At 42.7% G+C, this 17,682-nt stretch overlaps 1 protein-coding gene across 8 annotated transcripts in view; it reads right to left on the bottom strand.

Moving 5' to 3' along the window:
• NLRC5 (NLR family CARD domain containing 5) overlaps nucleotides 1-17,382 on the bottom strand; it is an 80,913-nt gene extending 63,531 nt beyond the window's left edge. For 6 of the 8 annotated variants that reach the window (XM_014563852.2, XM_032486372.1, XM_006190132.3 and 3 more), the window contains exon 1: nucleotides 16,962-17,117. The gene's annotated coding sequence lies outside the window, so the exon portion shown is untranslated. The other 2 variants (XM_032486370.1, XM_014563853.2) reach the window with 2 other exon arrangements.
• Between the last annotated feature and the right edge of the window lie 300 nt (nucleotides 17,383-17,682).

The raw sequence follows: 17,682 nt of genomic DNA, 5'->3' as shown, positions 1-17,682 counted from the left end.
CCCAAGGCAGTCTGGCAAGGTCAGGCTGAGGACCAGTGCCTGTGGGAGGCCAGAAGCCCCATCATCCCCCCAGCAATGGCAGAGCCCAGGGTTCTGCCCCACTCCTGGACCTGAGTGGGAGAAGAGAGGACAGAAGAGGGTGACTGAGGACAGGCAGCGGGAAGAGGGAGACAGAAATAGGAAGGCTGCGAATGTTAACCTCAAGGTTAGAAAGGACGTGGTTGGTGGCAATGATAAGAAAGTCACCCCCGGTCATGACAGCCACTCAGACATTTGGACTGAAATATCTCTGAAAAAGAGTAAGGGAAGTGCTGCTGAAGATGGTTTCTCAGGACCAAGTGGACAGGCCAGGCCTGCGGACCCCAGGGTGGACCAGAGTCCACAGAGGCCCTCAAGCCCTCTCAGAACCCTCCATGCCAAGCCCCACAGGGCTGACAACAGAGAACCCAGGGCCTCTGCATCCTCCAGCGGTGGCTGATCACAGTCTGAGGCCACGGAGCTTGCCTGAGCCAAGATGCAGAGGCGTTCTGAGCCAGAAGAGCCACAGCAGGCCCTTTTTATAGATGGGGAAGCCAAGGCCCAGAGAGGGGAGCGCCTTGCTGGCACTCACAGCAAATAAGAAGTGAAAGTGTGGCCAGACTGGCCCAGCGGGCTCTTCCTGGGGGGCTGAAGCAGCTGCACTCCAGGAATCACCCTCCTTTCACTGGGCCCCAAGAGGGGCCCCCTCAGGGAGATCTCAGCAGTCGTTTCCTCCTTTACCTTCAAAAGCTGGCGAAGCAGGCAAGGCGGGTCCTGGACACAGCACATTTTCGTGGGGGGAAGAAGGGGTGGAGGTGACTGTTCTTTGAAAACCATCATCTTTAGTGTCCCTTACCATGACAGGGTCTTGCAGAACTTAAATGCACAGTCACACATTTTTTTGATTCCAAAACTGAGGCTCCCAGCAGTGAGGGGATCTCCCCAGGTCACCAGCTAGAGAGCTACAGAGCTGAGAGTTGAGCAAACATCTCCTTGCCTCAACAGCCTTGTCGGGGGTGGCACAGAGAAAGCTAAGTGGACCAAGACTGCACTCTGGGCCTAAGGCCTAAGGCCTGGGCCTGGGCAGTCCATGCTCCAAATCTAACAAGGCCTTTCTCTTCTTGTCACTGGAAACCAGGACTCTGGGTCCCAGCCTCCATCACTAGAATTTATACCGCCTCCTTCACCCCAGCCACTTCCTCCTCAGGAGGCTTAGACTTTCCACCAAGGGCCCCCAAAGGTTTCTGGATGCACCCTCCTCTGAAACCAGAGTGCCCCACAGTCCCCCTGGCCTAGCTTGGACAGGAGGCAGCCAGGTAGGGGCCTTGCCTCTCCCACTCAGCCCTGGCAGTTTGGGCCCAGCACCCATCGGAAGTGGCTGGTGAGGCTTCAATGAGACAACGGGTCCTGCCCAGCATGGTCCTGGGCCTCCAGAGGCCTCTCCCTGGGTCTGTCAGGCCACTGCGTCCCAAACTTGTCTGCATGTTAGAATCATGCAGCGTTTAAAGAATTTCAACAGGCTACACCCCAAGATCTATCACAGCACAATCTCTGGCATCAGTACTTCTGGAAGATTCTGGGTGATTCTGATGTGTTGACAGGACTGGGAACTACAGTGCCAGCCACGATGACAACCAATTCTCCACTCTCAGAGAGGAGAGACTGGCTCCACGTTCCCTTGAAACTGGCACCCTGCTTCCCCAACAAATCAGAGCCAAGGGACTCTTGCCTTCTGAGAGGCTGGGGATGGGAAGTCCGTCGAGGTGGCCATCAAGGTGGCTGTATTTTGATGAGACCCTGAGGGTGTCTGCTGATAACTAACTCTCCTCCTGCCTCCCTCGCCCGAGTGGGGAGGGCACTTCTGCGTCTGGCTGGTTCCCTGGCACCTCATGCCCCAGCCTGCAGCTCCACCAACTCCCTTCCCACCCACACCAAACTGAAAACGAAGCTGAGGTTTGGAAATCCCCTCTTTTTTGCCAACCACATGGTCCAGGAGGATCCCGGAAGAATCTGCTGCTGGTTTTGGACTTTAGGGGGATGAAGACAGCTCGAGATGTAAAGGAGAGAAGTTAGATCCTGAGGTTCAAATTCACAGCCTGGAAATTGGTCTGCCCACTCTGAAGGGCAAATGGGCAGTGACTTCTAAAACTTCAAGTGCATCCACCCTTTGACCCCCGCAACCACACTGCTTGGCAGACAGCCACATGGAGAGCCACATGGCCCAGGACACACGGAGCACTCTGGATAAGGAAGTCCTGCAGTGGTGTTTGAACAACTCACCTCCCAATAAAGTTTGGTGTGAGCACACCACTGGATTATAGGCATGAAGGCCACTGATTATGTGTTGACAGGGCTGGATCCTCAATATTATTACTGAATAAACAAGACATACGTATAATGATATGCATAATATGCTATCATTGGTCTGAAGAATACATACAAAACAAAACCCCAATACTCTATTTCTTCCTCCAGGTCTATAATAACATGTTTTTATAACTTAGGGATTAAGAGCATGAATTTTTGCTAGGATTTAAAATTTTTTTAAAAGAGCATGAATTTTATAGCCAGGCTGTCTAGATTTGGGACCAAACTTTTCACCATATGCAAGCTGTGTGGCATCAGGCAAGTTGTACAGCCTCTCTGGGCCTCAATGGACTCATTTACAAAACAAAAACAATAACAGCACCTACCTCACAGGGTTGTTGTGGGGCTTAAATGAATTCATACGTGTAACACACTTAAAACAGGGCCTGGCAGTTAGTGAGCCCTATGTGTGTTTTCAGGGTTTTTGGTAGTCGTTTTTGTTGTTTGTTTGTTTTGTGTGAAGGCTTAGATAAAGTTCTAGAAAGCAATACACCAGACTGGTTACCTCAAACTGAGAGAAGACAGACCTGGGGCAGGAAGCAGTGAGTAACAGAGATTTCAGCTGTATGTATAAGGTGTTTAGCTTTTTGCAAAGAGGATTTTTTAGTCATGCATTACCTGTGTGGTTTAAACTGAATTTTTTTTAAGTGAAAAAAACCAGAAGGTCAGTGACCAGAAAGCTGGACTCTTGAAAGTTAGAAAAAGAATTCTACTCCCAGGATGGTTCATCTGAACCACTTCCTCCCACGCCAGCCAACAGTGTCCAGACACATAAAACACTGGCAGAAGAAAGGCTTAGAGGTGGCGGTGGGGGTCAGGGTATTGGTGGGTTGGAGGCTTGGTTATGAGCCCCATTGCCCCAGGCTGACTTGCTGGGTGACACCAGGCAAGTCGCTGCCCTCTCTGAGCCATGGCTCATTTGTATATCAAGCCATCTCACAGGGATCAATGGAACTGATAAAAGAGCCTTTGGTGTCAGGAGGCTTGATTGCAAATCCTGATTTCAACATTTCATTTGAGGAGCCTAGGGCAAGTTTCTTAACTTTCCTGTATCACAGCTTCCTCATCTGCAAATGGGGGTGATGATCTTGCATCTACCTCACTGGGTTGCTCTGAGGATGGGAGATAATAATTCATATAACAGTGACAGCACAGTGAGGGGCCATGCCCAGGCTGCAGTTGATGCTAGCTAGCTCTCACATATTGGTTGGGTTCTTAGCTCAGGTCAGGCATCATGCCACAGCAAGCCGCCTGCATTTCCTCAGTGGGTCCTCAGTCAGCCTTTCAAAACAGACATTTCCTTCATTGTACAGATGAAGAAGTGGACTCTGGGAAGTCAAGGAGCAAAGTGGGGATTTAAAACCTATGCTGAGCCCAGAGGCTTTTCCTAACTGAAGTACCACACTGCCTTCAACAGATGGTCTTCTTTCCAAGTGAAATGATCATTTCCATAGATCTCTGTTATTTTTCTGCTACAGAATCTAATCTGCCCTCATTTGAAAGGTTCTAAACACTGCAGAAATATATAACATGAACTTTGCCAAAATCACACGCTTTAAGGATAGGAATATAATTTTCAAGATGTTTTACCCATGTTTGAGGACATTTTTGCCTCACCTTAAAATCAGAGTTATCATTCCTTTAAACATTTTCTAGAAATCATTTCACTTTTAACTTTATTTTCTAAAGTATCATGTGCCCTGAATGGAAGAAACCCAAGGAAAACAAAACCAAGATGATGGCCGTTGAACTGGAACTGGGTGTTGCTACCCGGGGCTCTCGCTGGAGGCCTGGCCTCCTGCTATTGAAAAGGTGATCAGGAGGGAGAGGCCTTACAGACATTAGCAACCAGCTGAGACTTTCTCCTTGACTAATCAGGAGGGATTAAAGAGAAGTGAAAAGAGGACAGCTGTTCTCACTTTATGATTCAATGAATGCCTTGTTCATGTACTTCCTAACATCACCTTGTTGACTCCTGCTTAAGTCTTTACTGAGGCAAACACTGACCGGTCCACTTCAAGAAGAGAAATCTGAGGCCCAGAAACATGCAGGAAACCTTCACGAACTTAGGGAAAAGACTATTGTGAGACACATAAAACGGCAAGCTATTTCTCACTTCAAACAAGATGCCCAGATGAGATCTAAACGACTCAGAGTACCAGCTCCCCAAGGTTTGAGTTCTCCCTCCATTTCGCCATCAGGGGCAGAAGGAACCACCAAGGCAAGGGGTTGATGGGGGCTGGGGTTTGGTGATAGTACGGGCTTTATCCTTCCTCCCAGGAGACAGATGTTGGATCAGGCAGTTTCCCAGCTGTGTGCAGCCTCTACATCCACACAGTCTTCTAGGAGGGAAATTTGGCAATATGGTCTCAAACACTTTAAAAATAAGGTTTTAAGAGAGGACTCTGGGAAGATGGCAGGGTAGGAAGCACCAGGAATTGGTTTCCTCACCTAGGCAACAACTGTACTAGCAGAATCTTTCTGGTGTAAATGTTTGGGAACTTAGGAGTCCTGTTGAAGCTTACAACTTTCAGGAGAAGTCTGGATCCTTAAATTTTGATTACTTTTGGTCAATTTCAGCTCTTAGTACAGGAGCAGGTACCCACCCCCAACCCTCGGCTTTTGGCCAGGCAGCTATGCTGTGTATGTGTTCCTGGAGCAGCCTACACAGAGCTTGCAGGAGCTAGGGTGGGTTAAAAGGACCCTGTGCTCCAAATATTGTAAATTTGTGCCCTGACTGCTGCTTCTGATCTCATAGGTGCAGATGGAAGCAGGCAGCCACTGTTGTTACACCTCTCCCCATTGTTGCAAGCCCTTCCCTTTCCAGCTGCAGTGACCTCCAAGAGATTTAAAAAGGCTATGCCCTTTGTTTCTCCCTTCAATTATGCTTTTTCCCCTTTTGGGAGCTAGACATTAAAGACTAGGACATTCATAAACAACTGCATATATGGGGAAAATTAGAAAGTGACCACACATGCCCAAGGAAAGGCTCAGAAAAGACATGATAAGATGAAAAGACATAACAGGACATTAAGTTTACGCCTCAGGTTGATCTCTGGCACAGAGACAGTTTACAATGATTTAAAAAAAAAACCGAAACAATGGACAAAAAACAATAACAAAAAACAGTAACCTTGGGGAAGGGGGAGAATCTGTTTCCAGAGTTACCACATTGTTAGATTCAAATGTCCAACAACAACAACAACAAAAAATCACAAAGCACACAAAGAAACAGGAAAGTACGGCCCATTAAAAGAAAAAAAAAAAACAATTCAATAGACTCTGTCTCTGAAAAAAAAAACAACTTAATGACAGATATATTAAACAGAGTCTTTAAAACAACTGCCTTAAAGATGCTCAAAGAACTAAAGGAAGATGTGGAGAAAGTAAAGAAAATGATGTGTAAAAAACCAGAAATACCAATCAAGAGTTAGAAAACCTAAAAACAAACCTAAAAGAGAAACTGCAGCTGGAAACTACAATACCAGAAATGAAAGATTCATAGAGGGGTTCAAAGGCAGATTTGAGCAGGCAGAAGAAGGAATCAGGGAACTTCAAGATAGGACAATGGAAATTATTGACGCTGAGAAACAGAAAAACATTGAGGAGGGGAACAGGGTGGGAAGGGATAAATTAGGAGTTCAAGATTTGCAGATACTAACACTATATATAAAATAGATAAACAACAAGTTTATACTGTATAGCACAGGGAACTATATTCAATATCTTGTAGTAAACTGTAGTGAAAAAGAATATGAAAATGAATATATGTATATATATATAATGTATGACTGAACAACTATGCTATACACCAGAAATTGACATGACATTGTAAACTGACTATACATCAATAAAAAAGAAAGAAAGAAAGAAAGAAAAAAACTGAAGAAAAGTGAACAGAGCTTAAAGGATGTGTGGGACATGATTAAATGGACCAACATATGCATTAAGGGAGTAATGAGAAGGGAGAAGGAGAAAGGGACAGAGAGAAAAACTGAAAAAATAAATGGCTAAAAAATCCCCAAATTTGATGAAAGAGATGAATATAAACATTTAAGAAGCTCAATAAGTTCCAAGTAAGATTAACTCAGAGAGACCTACACCAAAACACATCATAAGCAAACTTTCAAAAACCAAAGACAAAGGGTGAGTTTTGAAAGCAGTAAGAGAGAAGTGAATCATCACATACAAGGGCTCCTCAATAAGATTATATGCAAATTTCTCCTCAGAAACTTTGGAGGCCTGAAGACAGCAGACCCATAAATTCAAAGTGTTAAAAGAAGGGAAAAAAAGCCTGTTAACCAAGAATGCTATATCTGGCAAAACTGTCCTTCAAAAGTAAAGGAGAAATCAAGACATTCCCAGATAAACAAAATCTGAGGGAGTTTGTGACCACTAGATGTGCCCTGCAAGAAATGCTTGAGGGAGTCCTGCAAGGTGAAATAAAGGATACTAGATGGTACCTCAAAGCCATATAGAGGAACAAAGATCTCAATAAAGTTAAGTATATGGACAATCATAAAAGCTAGTATTATTGTAGAAATAGTTTGTAACTGTACTTTTTGCTGTAGGATTTAAGAGACTAATACATCTAAAGAAAAACACTTATTAAGGTAAAGGCTAGTATTACTGCAACTTTGGTTTGTAATTCCAAATCTTGTTTTCTATATAAATTAGGAGACATTAAAATTTTTCAAAATTATTAGTTTATATGTTGGGCACATTATATATAAAGATGTAATTTTGTGACATCAACAACAGAAAGAGGTGAGGATGGAGCTGTAAAGGAACAGAGTTTTTTATATTATGGAAGTTGAGGTGACATAAATTCAAATTAGAGTGTTATAACTTTAGGATGTTAAATGTAATTCCCATGCTAACCACAAAGAAAATAGCTATCGAATACATTCAAAGGAAAATTAAGAAGGAATTTAAACATTTCACTACAAAAAGTTAATTAAACACAAAAGAAGGAAGAATGCAAAAAATGAGGAGCAAAAAAGCTACAGGGCATATAAAAAAACAAATAACAAAATGATAGAAGTGAGTCCCTCTTTATCAGTAGTAACTTTAAATGTAAATGAGTTAAACTCTCTAATCAAAAGACAGAGATTGGATGATAGGATAAAAATACATGACCCAATTATATGCTGCCTACAAGAGATTCATGTGAGATTTAAAGACAAAAACAGGTGGAAAGTAAAGGAATGGGAAAAGATATTCCATGAAAATAGTAACCAAAGGAAAGCAGGAGTGGTTATACATATATAAGATAAAGTAGACTTTAAATCAAAAATGATTACAAGAGACAAAGAAGGACATTATATGTTAATAATAGGTTAAATACAGCAGGAAGATATGCCAATTATAAATATTTACATATCTAATGATACACCACCAAAATATACAAAGCAAAAACTGATAGAATTGAAGGGAGAAATAGGCAGTTTTACAATAATTGGAGACTTGAATACCCACTCACAATAATGGATAGAATAATCAAATAGAAGATAAGTGAGGGAATAGAGTACTTAAGCAACATAATAAACCAATTAGATCTAACAGACAAATACAGAATATTCTACCCAACAACAACAGCATACACATTCTCAGTTGCACATGGTATATTTCCCAGGATAGGTCACATGTAAGGCCACAAAATAAGTATCAATAGATTTTAAAAGACAGATATCATACAAAGTATCTTCTTTGACCAGAATGACATTAGAAATCAAAACATAAAGAAAACTGGAAAATTCACAGAATTGTGGAACTGAAACAGCTCAATTTTAAACAACCAATGGATCAAAAAAGAAATCACAAAGGAAATTAGAAAATACTTAGTTATGAATGAAAACAAAAATACAACATGCCAAAACTCATGGAACACAGTGAAAGCAAGGCTAAGGAGAAATATTATAGCTATAAATGTTTATAGTAAAAAACAAGAAAGATCTCAAACCAACAATCTAACTTTACAACTTAAGGAGCTAGAAAAGAAAAGCAAACTAAACCCAAAGCTAGCAGAAAAAAGTAAATACTAACAATCAGAATGGAAATAAATGAAAAGGAGAATAGAAAAAAAATAGAGAAAATCAATAAAACCAAAAGTTGGCTCTTCAAAAACGTCACCAAAATTGACAAGCCTTTGGACTCAGAAAAAAGAGAGAAGACTCAAATTACTAAAATCAGAAAGTGGAGACATCACTACCAATTCTACATAAATAAAAAGAATTATAAGAGAGTACTATGAACTATTGTATGCCAACAAATTGGATAACCTAGATGAAATGGACAAATTCCTAGGAACCTGTCAAGACTAAGTCACAAAGAAGTAGAAAATCTGAATAGACCTATAACTAGTAGGAGATACTTCAGCAATAAAAAAAATCTCCCCACAAAGAAAAGCCCCTGGACCTTGGCTGCACTGGTGAATTCTACCAAACACTTGAAAAATAACTAATACAATCCTTCCTAAACTTTTCCAAAAAATTAAAGAGGAGGAACACTTCCTAACTCATTCTAGGAGGCCAGCATTACCCTGATACCAAAACTGGGCAAAAACACACAAGAAATAAAAACTAGAGACAAATATCCCTTATGAACAATGATGCAAAAATTCCCAAGAAAATACTAGCAAACTAAATTCAGCAGCCTATTAAAAAGATTATACACCTGACCAAGTGGGATTTATTCCCAGAATGCAAGGGTGGTTCAACATATGAAAACTGATCAGTGTAATACAACACATCAATAAAATAAAGGGGAAAAAATCCACATAATCATTTCAGTTAATGCAGAAAAAGCATTTGACAAAAATTAAGCACCATTTTATGATTTAAAAAATTCAACAAACTAAGAATAGAAGGAAACCACATCCACATAATAAAAACCATATGTGAATAACCCACAGCAAACATCATATTCAATGGTCAAAGATGAAAGCTTTTCCTCTAAGATCAGGAACAAGGCACCACTTCTGTTCAACACAGTACTAGCAGTTCTAGCCAGAAAAATTAGGCAAGAAAAAGAAATAAAAGACATCCAAATTGGAAAGGAAGAAGTAAAATTATCTGCTTGCAGATGATAGGATCTTATATGTAGAAAACCCTGAAGACTCCACAAAATAGGTGTTAGAACTAATAAACAATTTCAGCAAAGTAGCATGATACAAACTCAACACACAAAAATCATATGTGTATACATGAACAATGAACAATCTGAAAAGGAAATTACCAGAACAATTCCATTTACAATAGCATCAAAAAGGATAAAGTGCTTAGAAGTTAACTTAACTAAGGCAGTTAAATTTTTGTATAATGAAAACTACAGAATGCTGCTGAAAGAAATTAAAGAAGACATAAATACACGGAAACACACCCCATGTTCATGATCAGAAGACTAGTGTTATTATTTTACTATTGTTAAAATGTCAACATTATCCAAAGTGACCTCTATAGATCAGATTCAGTGCAATCCTTATCATAATGCCAATGATGTTCTTTGCTGAAACAGAAAAACACATCCTGAGATTTATATGGAATCTCGGGGGACTCCAAATAGTCAAAACAATTCTGAAAAAGAAGAACAAAACTGGAGGATTCATACCTTTCTGGTTTCAAAACTTACTACAAAGCTATAGTAATCAAAACAGTGTGGTTTGGGCATAAAGACAGACATATAGACCTGTGGAATAGACTAGAGAGCCTAGAAATAAACCTTCAGGAATATGGTCAAATGATTTTAGACAAGGGTGCCAAGACCATTCAACGGGAAATGACAGTTTTTCAACAAATGATATAACTGGATATCTACATGAAAAGAAAATGAAGTTGGACCCTTACCTAACATCATATACAAAAACTAACTCAAAATGGATCAAGAACCTAAATGTAAGACCCAAAACAATAAAACTCTTAAAAGCAAGCACAGGATGAAAGCTCACGACATTGGACTGGTTGATGATTTCTTGCAGATGACACCAAAGGCACAGACATCAGAAGAATAAATGGACAAATTGGACTTCATGAAAATTAAAAAACAAAATAAAACTGTATATCCACAGAGAAAAAAGGCAACCATAGGATGGGAAAAAATATTTGCAAAATATATATTTTTAATATAATGTATATTTAATAATTTAAATATATTTTAACATATATTAATGTCCAGAATATAGACAGAACTCCTAAAACTCAACAACAACAACAACAACAAAACAGAAATCCAAAAATGGGCAAAGGACTTGAACAGACATTTCTCCAAAGAAGTTATTCAAATGGCCAACAAGCACATGAAAAGATGCTTAACATCACTAATCACTAGGTAAATGCTTATCAAAACTACAGTGAGAAACCACCTCATAGCCATTAGGATGGGAACTATCAAAAAAACACAAATCACAAGTGTTGCTGAGGATGTGGAGAAACTGGAACCCTTGTGCACTGTGGTGGGAATATAAAATGGTACAGCTACTGTGGAAAACAGTATGCAAGTTTCTTAAAAAAAACAGAATTACCATACGATCCTGGATTCTGGATACATACTCAAGAGAACGAAAAGCAGAATCTTGAAGAGATATATGTTCACCCACATTCATAGCAGCATTAGTCATAATCGGTAAAATATGGAAGCAATTGAAGTGTCCATCAATGGATGAATGGATTACCCAAATGTGATATATACATACAATGGAATATTATTCAGACTTAAAAAAAAAAGAAGGAAATTCTGCGATATGCTGTAATATAGATGAATGTTGAGAATATCTAAGCTAATGAAATAAGCCAGTCCCTAAAAGACAAATACTGCATGATTCCACCCTAGGAGGCACTTTGAGTAGTCAAATCCATAGACAGTAGAATAATGGGTGTCGGGGTAGGGGAGGGAAGAATGGGGAGTTATCGGGTCGTGGGCATAGGATTTCAGTTGCACAAGATGAATAGTTCTGGGGATGGATGGTGATGACGGCTTCACAATAATGTGAATGTACTTAATAGCATTGAACTGTACACTTAAAAATGGTTAAGATGATAAATTTTATGTTATTTTATTTAACACAACTTTAAAAATTAAAAATATAAATGAAGTCCATCTTTCCCTCTAGAAGTCCACCCTGGGAACCCAGCGGAAGGAAACCATCCAGACTGTGAGCCGAGCTCTAGTTACCAGGACGTTCACCACCACGCTAGATGTCAGCTGGGGCCGCCTCGCCTTTCTTGATACAGATAAACTGGTTCGGACACGGAGCCACATGAAGTGCTGTGGCCTGGGGACGGTTCCGGCATCCACACAGGGAGACCTCCTCTGACAGAGGACTCCCGCCCCAGGTGCAGCCCTTCGTTAAATTACGGGCAAAAATTTCACTCAAGGAAGCATTGTGAGCCCAGCTGGCTTTAAACAAGTCCTCCTCCCTCCTCTGTCTCCCTCCCTCCTCCACTCCTTCCCCTCCCTCTTCTTCCACCTTCCCCACCTCCTCCCTCCCTCCCCTCCTCCTCCTTCTTTTCCCCATTGCCTCTGCCTGGTTCCCTCTTCCTCTAGACACCATCATGGTGCATGGCTCCCCACCTCACTCCTCTTAGCTGTCCCAAGGGCCCCTATGGGAAGGCCATGCCTGGCCTCTCTGTTCCAAACACAACACTCCCTCTGCCCCCAGCATGCCTACCCCTTCACTTGCCTTGTCTACCTTCTCTGTAGTCACCACTACCTACCATCCACTGCTCATCTTTGTGTGCTTGTATATTGTCTGTTTCTATTGGCACGTCAGCTCCCCAAAGCGGGGACTCTGTCGTGCCCCAAGCTGTAGCCCAGTACCTAGTGCAGGGACTGGCATGCTGCAGAAACTCAGCATGTGTGGGCAGAGCAGGTTAATGATTGCAGAGCAGAGCCCGAGCCAGAGTCTGTGTTGTCAGTACCCCCTTCACATGAAGTAGGGGCATCACCCCACAGAAAATGCCCTTCAGCCATCTTACCCCTGAGAACTTTCTGGGGGTCTTTTCTGGGTGTGGCCTAGCCTCTCTCCACCTTCTCCCCATCCTCCCTTCTCTACTCTTTCCTGTCTCCTCCATCCTTCCTTCCAGGAGCAAATATTGCACCCCCAGCCCACACACATGCTCCATGCAAAGATCTGCCCCCGCCCCCCATGAGCTGGTCCCTTCTGACCTTTTTGCACATGGGCCCCAACCACCCCAATCCTACCCAGGTATTTTCCCAGAGATACTTCCTCCCCTGAGAGGAATTCTGGTAAGAGCTATGGAAAGAATTAAAATGTCACATCTTGCTTTTTATATAAAATAGAGGCAACAGTCCGTGTGTAATAGGAGAAAACATGACTAAATCTAAATGGTTAACAAAGATTATGGTTCAGCCATTCTTTGGACAACTAAGTAGCCACTTACGATGACAGTATACTCATATTACAGACAAAGAGCTAATTTCCTTAATATGTAAAGTGCTTTTATGGCTCAACAGGAAAGAGACCAACAACCCAATGGAAAAGTAGGCAAAGGACATGAATGGTTTATGGAAAAGAAGCTACAAGGAACCTTTAAATATTTGAAAAGATGCCCCAAATCATTCATAGGTCGGGAAGTGAAAGAAAAAAAGACACGATTATTTGTCTCCCAGATCCGCAAATATGGAAGTCTGATAACACGTGTTGGGGAGGGGTGGCAAGCTGGCTTCTTCACACATGGTACAACACTTTAGGGGGGTAATTTGCCAGATTTATCAAAGTTCAAACTGCATATTTTCCCCTTGACCTTGTAAATACACTCCTAAATGTTTTCCCTAAAGATTCATTCTCATGTAGGCAAAAACGATGCTTGAACAAGGATATTCCTTACAGCACTGACTGGGATAACAAGAGAAGGAAATAGCCTAAATGCCCAACAATAGTTAAATCAGTTATGGAACAACCATGCAGTAAGATGCTATGTAGCTGTTTAAAGAAAATGAAAAAAGGAAGATTTTCTTTTCTGTTTTGATGTGGACATATTTCCAAATTACAGTAAATTTTTTAAAAAAGAAAAAACCCCCACTATATACAGTATACTATCATTTGTGAGAAAGGAGGAAACATATATATATAGATATACGTTTTTATATATCTCTTCATGTTTGTTAAGGTCCACCTGGACAATCTTTGGAAGGAGACATAAAAATCTGCTGACGTTTGTTGTGTTCAGGAAGGGTTATCAGGTGGCTGGGAGACAGGAGGGGGAGAGACTAATTTTTTGTTATGTACCTTTTTTTATGTTTCATACTATTTTACTGTACCAATGTATTAGCTACTAAAAAATAAAAATTTTAAAGTGACATAACATTTAATCTTCCTTTAACATACAGTTTTGTAATTATTTAGTTTAAAAAATATAATTCCATTTTGGCTTTTATGTATGAGTCTGCTTAAAAAATAGAAATATATACACAGAGAAAAAAGACTAAAAGGAAGAAAACCAAACTGAGAACAGAGGTCATCTGAGTGTGAACTTAACGTTCCCTCTGGTTCACTGAAAGAATTCTCCTTTGCCAAATGTCAGAGGCATCCTAGCCAGAAGGGCTCTAAATGCTTTCTGGGAAATAGTCTTGTCTCTGGGGAGTTTATCAGAAGACTTCGGCCTGACTCACAGGATGGCACACATGTTCTATCCCAGAGAAACAGGATCGAAACAAGCAGGATAAATGAGTAAACTCATGTTTCCATAGGCCTCCCACCTTTTCATTCCAGGAAAACTACTGGTTTCCTTCCCTGTTCTACTAGGGAGAAAGGATGACTGCAGAGCAAGAAGGGTCTGGGTCAGAGGTGGCCAGAGTAACTAAGCTCACACCCGTCCCCACTCTCCAGATCCACAGAGAACTTGAGAATACTTAGAGCTTCCCAAAGGAGCAGAATGGGGGTTCCCACCAACTTCACCCAGCTCTCAAGGACCTCGGAAACCCCAGACGGAGTGTAGGTTACACAAGTATGCTTATTTTATAGGTAACAAGTCCCACATACAACCAAGTGCTTGCCTGCCTCACTGCTTCTGCCTGGTTTCAAGGTCCATGGATGGCAGAGATATGCTCTTCAGAGTGGTCTGAGGGACTAAAAGCCTTCAGTTCTCCAGAAAGCCTGCACCAATCACCAGACTGATAAATTTTTCAGACTTTTTTCTTCTCAACTCATCTGAGTGTTTGCTTAGTGCCAGCTAAGTTTCAGCCAAGGTAGACTTCGGGCTCCCAGCTAACACTCAAAAATAGATCCGGTAAAGAAAACCAGTAGTTCACAGCCTCAGATGCCTACAAAAAGTTTTTGTTTTTTTTTTTTTTACAAAGTGTATGCACCTGTATTTGTCTGCTTAATGCTTAGTGCCATTCTGGGTGGGAAGCAGAGGAGAGATTCTGGGGTGGGAAATGAGTTTCCTAGCTTTGCTACAGCTGCAACAAAGAACTACAAACCGGGTAGATTAAAATGAGAGAAATATATTCTCTCATAGTTCTAAAGGCCACAAGTGTGAAATCAATATGTCAGCTGGCCATGCTCCTTCTGAAGCCCTAGGGATGGATCCTGCCTTGCCTATTCCGGCTTCTGGTGGTTGCAGGCAGTTCTTGGACTTTCTCTGCTTGTAAATGTCTCCTTCCAGTCTCTGCCTGTGTGTCAAGTGGCTGCCTTCTCCCTGTGTCTCTATCTTCCTACACTGATCTCCTCTCTTATAAGGACACCAGTCATACTGAATTAAGGGCCTTACTCTAGTATGACCCCCATCTTAATTAATTACATCTGCTATGACCCTATTTCAAAATAGTCACATTCTGAGGCAGTGGGGTTAGGACTTCAACACACCTTTTTCAGGGACACAATTCAATCTGTAACAGATGGGGAAAGACATACTAAGTTGTTTTGCTGAATTTTGCTCAGAGGGGAGAGGGGTATAGGTGGTGGAGGGTGTAGGGAGACTGACTTGGCCCTACAAATATCCAGTCACCTCTGCATCTGGTCAAGGAATAAGGCTAAGCATGTTGTGAAACCCTTCCAAAGAACTTTCCCTTCTGCTTGTCTGCCTTCTTCAAGGACCCATCACTTCTCATGCTTGTGCGATATCTTGAGGTTAACTGTGCACAGGCATCCTCATTTCATCCAACCTGTGAAACACACTTTAAAGGATATATTATCATCCCCGTTTTACAGATGAGAAACAGGTTCTAAGAGATAAAATAGTCCAGGGTCACCAAGCAAATTCAAGGAGCAGAGAGCCCTGGTCTGTCTGCCTCCCACACCAGGTCCAGTCAAGCGGGTGCTGTGCTCTGGAGGCAAGGCAGGTGGGCACAATCACTGGCAGTTGGCACTATCGTTCAGTTAGTTTTAAGGAGAGTATGCTGGATGGGGAGGCTGGATGGACCATGAAATCATCAGAAGGTCTCTCCTTCTGTTCTGCAGAAAGAGACCAAGCCTAGTGCTTTTCTGGGTTTATTGCTTCTTACAGAGAAAGAAGGGCAAACCCCACCTACTGCTACCTCCAGGTTTGGGAGGCTGGGAAGTCCTGGTTTTCCAACTGCTTTTTAAGTCTGCAGAACCCCCAACCTTTTATTTATTTATTTTTATTCCCTGCCCCCAATCTTTTGAAAAGGAAATCTAAGAACCTCAACTTATAAAACAGATGCAAACAGTGCTGAAGGTGGGGGCCTCCCTGCACCTCCCCAAATGGTTATCCCTGAAAACTCCTGGTCCTGATCTCCTGGGTGAGAAAATGGCAGAAAATGACTTGGAAACGCAAAAGGCAAGTAACAAAATGATACCCATGTATTCACCTATTTACAAGGGTAAAACGTTCATCAGGAATAGTCTATGGAAATTTGACATTAAGTAACTATTGTTTAAATGTTTAAAGCTATGCTGATGGTATTGCGGTTATGTTTTTTTTAAAAGACTCCCTATCTTTTTTTTTTTTTTTTAATGGAGATACTGGGGACTGAACCCAGGGACGTGTGCATTGTTATGCTAAGCACACACTCTGCCACTGAGCTTTACCCACCCACAAAAGACTCCTTATCTTTTAGTTCATTCTGAAATATTTCAGTTGAGATGCTGTGATGTCTGTCTGCTATTTGTTTCAAAATGAGTTGTGGTAGGAACCAAACTGGGCTGGTCCAGGATGATGACTGTTGAAGGTGAGTAGCGGTTACACGGGGCTTGGTTGCATCAAACCCGGCAAATTCATACAGTTCAGTCTAATTCTATTTCTTCTATTCTGGCATCTGTTTGGAATTGTCCATCATAAAAAGCTTTTTTTAAGCTAAAAAGTCTGAATTGTGTGCAATGAACAGCGAAACTTCCGTAATTCTATAAAAGGCAATTAAAAGTTGAAGTTTCAGGACGGGGCGTTGCGAGGGTGGGAAGGAGTAGGAGTGAAGGGGGACGTGACCGCGTCCCGAAACCCAACCCGGCTAACCCTGACTTGCTTTTCTCTGCGGCTAGGCTCGCAACTCATCCTCCAAACTCCGCAGGGTGGCAGGGCTGCCCGGCCACCGGCGCCCCATCTGCCCAACCGTTCATCAGTCCAGCCTCTGTCCTCCCGACCATCCAGTCAGCCAGCTACCTTAACCATCCTTCCAGCCAGCCACCAGGCCACCGGTAGGTCCTGCTCCAGAGCCCTCTGGCATCGCACTCCTCCACGCTCCGCGCGGCATCCGCACCCCGAACTTCCCCGCGCCGCTCGCCCCAGCCCGGTCCGCAGCCCTGAGAAGTGCTGGGCACTCACCGGCTGCGCTCCCAGCTTCGCCGCGCTGCTCACGAAACTGAAAGTAGGCGCCGAGAGCACCCAGGCGGCTGGTGCTGAGAGCCTGAGAGCTGCTGCCGGGAAATCACGTGGATTCTAGGTGCCCGGGCCGGGCGCCCGAGCGGACTGGGCGGGGGAGGCACACCCGTTCCTGCAGGGCTCCCGCTCCCCGCGCCTCCTGGCGCTCAGCCACCTTTGCGAACGGCACCCAGAGACAGCCCCAAGGGTCGGGGGTGGGGGTGGGGCCGCTGGCCCCTTTCGTGGATGTGAAACCGAGGCAGAGGAGTGAGGGCTGAGTTCAACTCTCCCTGCCTCCCTGGAGACTAAGGAGAGATGGGACAGGATGGGAAGGAGGTGCTCGCAGTGCAGCAGGAGACTCACAACCCAGGGGTCCTGCCTCCTTTTCTGCGGTGCTCCCCAGGATGAAGGGAGGGGAGAAAAGACTAACAATAATTGGTCTTATTAGCTGAGCGCTTGGCCTTCTGGACGGTGCTAAGCACTATCTAAGAATTTATCTCATCTAATCCTCAAAATAACCCAA

Source organism: Camelus ferus, chromosome 9, assembly GCF_009834535.1.
Source record: "Camelus ferus isolate YT-003-E chromosome 9, BCGSAC_Cfer_1.0, whole genome shotgun sequence".
NCBI lineage: Eukaryota > Metazoa > Chordata > Mammalia > Artiodactyla > Camelidae > Camelus > Camelus ferus.
The sequence above is the reverse complement of the archived record's forward strand: the minus strand, read 5'-3'. Positions and strand labels throughout refer to the sequence as shown.